We start from the raw sequence: 6,126 nt of genomic DNA, 5'->3' as shown, positions 1-6,126 counted from the left end.
CTGGGCCGCCTGCCTCCCCCTCGGCTACACGCTGTGCTCTGGTCGCCCCGTGACCCTCCGTGGGGTAATCCTGGTCGTTCTTCAAAGCCAACTGTGGTGCCACTTCCTCTGACTCTTGAGCCCTTCCAACTCCATCCCTTGCACTTGCTCCCAAGGCTATCCCTCATCAAACTGGATCACTGGATCTGTGTCTTTCTTCCCCCACATGATGTCAGGGCAAGGATGGCACCTCCTTCACCTTTGGTTCCAGTACCTGGAGCAAAGGCTCTTCTGTAGAAAATGCTCAGTGACCATGTGGTAATGTCAAACTTTAGCGAAAAGGGTTTTCTGAGGTTCTGTCTGTCGTACTCATCACACGTAGGGCGACCGCCTGTCCCGACTAGCCCAGGACCGTCCCAGTTTGCTTCAGCTGCCCCGGTGTCCTCTTTGGTTAGGGCCCCTTTCGTTCCTGCAAGCACCCCTGTTCAAAGGATGAATTCTACGGTCACCCTGATCATAAGGCCTGAGTTGTCATCATTCACGTAGAAATCTTAAGGAAGGTCCATTTGTAAAGAGTTTAGAAATCAAACTGCCTAGAAGTAAGGGGCTGGGTAGGTGACCTCTCAACTTCCACTCCGGTGACGAGGTCCCAGGATTCTGAGATTTGCAGGAGTATTTTTCAGAGAAGCTGTAATAAAAATGCAGCCACTTTAATTTCCTCAGCCTGGGAACAGGAGGCAAAGTAGGCAGTTTTCTGATACATGACAAACGAGAGAGTCGGGATCTACGTGCGTGCATGCCAACCAGATGGAGCTTGCCCAGAAAAGAGAGGGGCGGGATGGGGGGACTCGGGCAGGGTAGGAACCGGCGGGCCAGGGCAGGGCCGGGTCTGGCACGGCAGGGACACACGCCTGGAAGGCGGGGCGGGAGGCTTGTTGTTATAAACCTGTCAAGGAGGAGAAGGGTGAAGGTCCAAGGTGTGGGCAGCTAGGAGGCAACGGGGAACCCGCAGACGCAGTTACGGGGGCAGAGGAGGCCGAGGGAATAAGCGCCTGGGGTGACTCTCGACCTCTATCGCGTTAGACGGAGCATCACAGAGCCACACACGGCATCCATCGTGTGAAAGGTCACCCCCCTTCAGGCACAGGAAGGCTCACAGCCTTCCTTTTTGCTCAAAATTGAGCCAGCTTGCCTCTCCTACTTAGAAACAAACAAACCACAAGACAGGAAGCCATCCTGGATGCCACGAGGCCCTGCACACGCTGCCCTCTCCCGCCGTCTCTTCCAGCCGGACGTCCCCTCCGTCTCCCTCACCGCCACCCAGCACGGCGTGTCCCGGCCCTGGCTCCCACCCCACGAACACTCCTGCCAGGCTCGCCAGGGACCAGCACGGCCTGCATCCGGGGCCCGCCTGGGGCCTCCCCCCCGTGGCCTCTCCTGCTCGCAAGGATGTGGGGCTCTGCTCACAGGCACTCTCCAAACACATGCCCTGGCTCCCACCCCCGTGTCTCCCGGTTCTCTGGGTCCCGCTCCGGCCCCTCGGTCCCTCCTCCGTCACCAGCTCGGCCCATGTTGGCCAAGTAGGAAATGCCGGTGTCCTGAGATTTCCTCTATAACTGTACTCACTCTTCCTGGATGGCCGATGGCCTTTGCTCCCGTGGCTCAGTCACCGCCAACGAGCTGATGACCCCCGTCTATATCTGCCTCACCCCCTCCTCTAAGTTTCAGATCCGAAAATCTAACTGCATCATCAGAAACCGCATGGGGTGGGGCTCATGGTGGACACGGCCGAGCCCACACGACCAGAGACGAAGCCAAGGACGGGTGAGCTCCCCCTGACTCTCCAACCGGGCCCTTCACACCTGCCCGCTTCCCCAACCCGGTCATCATGTGCCACGACGCCGCTCCTTGGACCCGTCCCCTCTGTCCACCTCAGCAGCTCTTCCCTAAGTGTGTGGCCTCCTGGATGGCTTTGGCCCTCCTAGATGGCTGCTTATGAGTTCTCTCAAGTACAGATCCGACAGTGCTTTCTGCATTCAGGGTGCCCGCGGTCCCGGGCGTAGAACCCAGGCTTCTCTCGTCCTGGCCCCTGACTCGTGGTCACGACACGCCCTCCACGTGCTCTGAGTCCCTGGGCTCTGTCCAACCCTGCAGCCTCCACCCAGGGTGGTCCAGTCTCATGGGCACCTCTGCCCCTTCCCCTTGGCCTCCGGTGTCCAGCCCAGACTTCACCTCCTCTGGGAAGCCCTCAGGAACCCCCTGACCAAGAGATGAGTCTGTGGCCAGGACTGCCCATCACAGCCCTGACCTCCCTCAGGGGTACATGCCGGCTCTCCTCTGACGGCTGTGAGGCCACTGCCCTCCAATGCCCGGTTCCCCCGCATCCCAGGGCCTAGAGGAACGTTGGTATCGTTGCACGAATAACGAACGGAGAGGATTCCAACCTGACAAAACTATACTCAGCGAAATAATCGTTTTATACAAAGGACATGTGCAGACCACCTTCACCCCGCGTGCACCAGCCGCGGGCACAGAGCCGAACCAGGCACGTGTTTGGAAGCAATCACTCCTCGGGACTTTGGGAAGGAGTGTCAGGCAGGGCGGGAAGAGTGCTCTGCAGGGTCACGAGACCCGGTCTCGTTCGTCCCCACGCCCAGGGGACACGTGCTGAGCAGCTGCTATGCTGGGCACGCAGACCAGCGGGTGGTGGCCCGGCCCTGAGGGTGCCTGCAGTCCAACAGAGGAGGGGAAAGGGGACCAGGATCCGGAAGGGCCATCAAGCCCCACAAGAACCTCGGAGGACACGCACAGGCCACAAGGCGAGTGGTGGACGTGGGGAGGGGCCCCCGAGGACGAGACTTGAGCTAGCTCTGAAACACTGAGGGGTGCCCGCCGGGCGGGCCAGGAAGCCGTGGGCTCTCCAGGCAGAAGAATAGCATGTCCCGAGGGGTGAAAACACAGGAACGGGAAGTGACAGGACACTTGGGCCACCGCAGACGGTCCTGCGAGGCTCGACAGAAGGCAGCTGGGGCGGGAGAGGTTTTCCAGGGATTGGGCCAGAGAGGCGGTGTAGGGTCAGGTGCTGGCTGGGTCCCCATCCCACCTGCCCCCTGGAATCAGATGGGGGAGATTTTTAAAAAACGTATCAGTACCTGAGCCCCTGCCAGCGACATACATGTTTAGTGCCGATCTGCAGCATTTGTCAACTTTATGTGTGAAAAGTGCCACCACAGCGACTTCAAGCTGCCTACGAGACATCCCCGAGGGCAGAGTCAGGGGGATGCAGAAGCAAAGGGGTCGTGGTCCCCACAGACACAGCCCACCTGTGACGCCAGGAGCAGGTTCAGAAGAAGACGTGGTACAATCGCTACGAAGTGATGAATTCCGAGCATTTATCACCTTTGCTTTTAATATAATTTATTTAACTCTAAGTTTATATAATGTCACGTTTAACCACGCACTGGCAGGATTCCTGAGCATTTAGTGATCCGCCGTCCCGGGCTGGTCAGGGGGCTCCTGGGCCCACCACTCTGCCCCGGGCCCACCAAGGGGAATCGCCAGGGGAGGCCCAGGCACCGGTGACCTTTAAACACTCTCCAGACGCTTCTAACACGCGTGTGGCCTGTGAGCCACATTCAGGAATCTGACGCTTAGGCTAAGGGGACACTGGGGCCTTGGGAGGGTTTTAAGACTCTCTTACTCAGAACTGCATCAGGACTGTGTTTCTGAGAGAGAGCTCCGGCTGCAGAGTGGCGTCTGCGTTGAGACTGGGGGCAGGCAGGGAGGGCCGTCAAGAGGTTGTGCAATATTTGAGACTGGGGGCAGGCAGGGAGGCCCGTCAAGGGGTTGTGCAATATTCCAGGTAGAAGACGGCAGGGACTCACCTGAGGCTCCGGGGGCGGGGGGGGGGGGGGGGGCAGCGTGAGGGGACCACGGGGGCTGCCCTGGGCCTCTGGGGCAAGGTAAGGGGACACATTCATTTTTGCTGGAGGAAATTATTTTCCGACGGCCTCTCTCTTTTCTGTGTCTGACCTCGGCGGGGAGGCTCATTTGCTGAGCAAGGGAGACGGGTAGCACGGCTTGGGTCACCATCCCGCAGGATGCACCACGTAAGCTGGGCAGGCAGCTCCCTGTCTCTAAGGGGGTGGCACTCCAGCGGCCCCCTCTGAGGTCTTGTCCAGCCCGGACACTGACTGCGTCACACTGGCCTTTGCTCTGGTTTCACCTCCTTTCCCCTTACATGACTCAGGTCACAACCTGTCCTGCTCTGGGATCCACACGGCATCTTTGTCTGCCCTCAGCCCCTGGGCAGTGACCCCACCACAGGAACCAGCGCGGCCTCGCCCCTCTCACCTTCTAGTCCTCTTTGCCCAGCCGGTGGGCAGCCAGGCGGGGGATGGCCACGCCCTGACCCCTTTCCAGGTGGCATCAAGAGGGCTCTGGAGGCCCAACGGGACACAGCCAGGCCCTTTGAATAAGGGCTCCGAGTCTGGAGAAGTAAGAAGCGTTTGCTAAGTCGGGGACGGGGCTTTGCTCAGATGGCAGAGGGACCTCCTGCGGGCGTCTGAAACGCGTCCGCTCCAGGGTTTCTCTGCCTGCTGCAAGGCCCCTCCTGGGCCCAGGAAGACGCTGAGGGGAGGCTGAGGTCTTCAGGGGGCAGCGGCCCAGGCTCCCTTCTCCGTCACCTGCTGCCCAGATGAGGAAAAGGGCCGGCCTGTCTCCAGGAAAGGAAAGCAGCTTGGGCGCGCACACAACAGGAGGAGCGTGGCCAGGGTGGGGGGCAAGGAGCAGTGCGTGGACAGGGTGACCATCCCGCCTTTGCTGGAAAGAGAGGAGGGGCCCCGCAGGGTCTGGGAGACCTCCCGGCCCTGCACTCAGCATGGCTCAGCCTTTCATGGACCCCGGGCCCAGTCCTGGATCCATGGAGCACACGACGTACTCAACGTGGACAGACAGGGTGGAAGCTACAACTGTGTGGCCTGGACAGCCTGGAGAACAGACCAGAAATGAGACTTAATGACCATCCTCTGGGACATGAAGGACTCTTCCAGCAAGACCACGACCAGTGACCCCCCGATTCCCCGTCAACAGGACGAGCAGACGGGTCCCAGGCGAGAGGAAGGAAGGGCCAAGGTGATGACAGCGATCCAAGGAAGAAGACAGGTGGTCCGCAGGTGCTAAAAGCGGGAGACCCCCGTCGTTTGGCTGGGGTCCAGGCTGGGGGGGCCACCTGCGACTCTCAGGACCCGCACGAGGGTCTCTGACTTCTCTGCTCATTAGCACCTCTGGCAGAAAGGGAGGCCGGGAGGTGAGATGCTCATCACTTAGACCTCCTGCTCGTTACAAGCTCTCTGAAGTGCCAGATGGATTCGCCAGCCCCCCCCACCCTCCGCTGCCCTCCAGGCCGCCCGGCAGTGGGCTGTTGCCTCCTGGCTTCTCTGTGAAGCCGCAGGGCAGAGGGCAGTTGGCTGTATTTTTGGTTCCTTGTGTTTTGACGTGGTTTGAGTGCTGAGCTCTCCCCAGGAAAGCCTGGGAAAAAGGCTGTTTTCCCTGTGCTGGCTCTGATACTGAATCCTTTCTTGGGATGATGGCTATTGCTATTAGCATTGTCATTACAGAGGAGCGGTGACGATTCCCAGCGGATTCTGCTGTCTCATCGACCCCCCTTCCTCTCGTCTGGGAATCCAGGCCTCCTGTTTATAATCACGTGGGTTTATTCCGGAGTTGCGGCTGACCCCCCCTCAGTAGGACATGAAGACACCAGCACTTAGACACCAAAGAGAAAGGGTGCGTTCCTACCACCCGGCTGGTCCCTCATCGCCCGGGAGCCACCAGGACACGAAGGACAGTGAGGGCAGGTGAAGGTTCGAGTGTAGCCACCAGACTGCCCGTCCACCCTTCCCCCCAAGCCCCCGGGGGCCGCAGGGAGCAGGTGCCTGTGGTAATGCCACGCTCATTTGCGGCTGACAAGCCAGGCACCCCTTTTACAGGGAGAGGCTGAGGGACAGGAGGTTAAACAACCTGTCTGGGTCACGGTTAATTAGTGATGGGGCTGGGACGTGCGCCCCGATTGCACATCCGCCCTAGCAGACTCTGGGGTTCACCATCTGACCGTCGGCGACACTGCCTCCCCCCCCCCACTCCGCC

At 59.9% G+C, this 6,126-nt stretch overlaps 1 protein-coding gene across 2 annotated transcripts in view; it reads right to left on the bottom strand.

Moving 5' to 3' along the window:
- CACNA1C (calcium voltage-gated channel subunit alpha1 C) overlaps nucleotides 1–6,126 on the bottom strand; it is a 435,574-nt gene that overhangs the window by 229,241 nt on the left and 200,207 nt on the right. The gene's annotated exons all lie outside the window — the stretch shown is intronic.

The sequence above is a fragment of the Lipotes vexillifer genome, unplaced genomic scaffold (assembly GCF_000442215.2).
Source record: "Lipotes vexillifer unplaced genomic scaffold, Lipotes_vexillifer_v1.1 scaffold395, whole genome shotgun sequence".
In the NCBI taxonomy this organism is placed as follows: Eukaryota; Metazoa; Chordata; class Mammalia; order Artiodactyla; family Lipotidae; genus Lipotes; species Lipotes vexillifer.
Note: the sequence above shows the minus strand (reverse complement) of the source record. Positions and strands in the feature narration are given on the sequence as shown.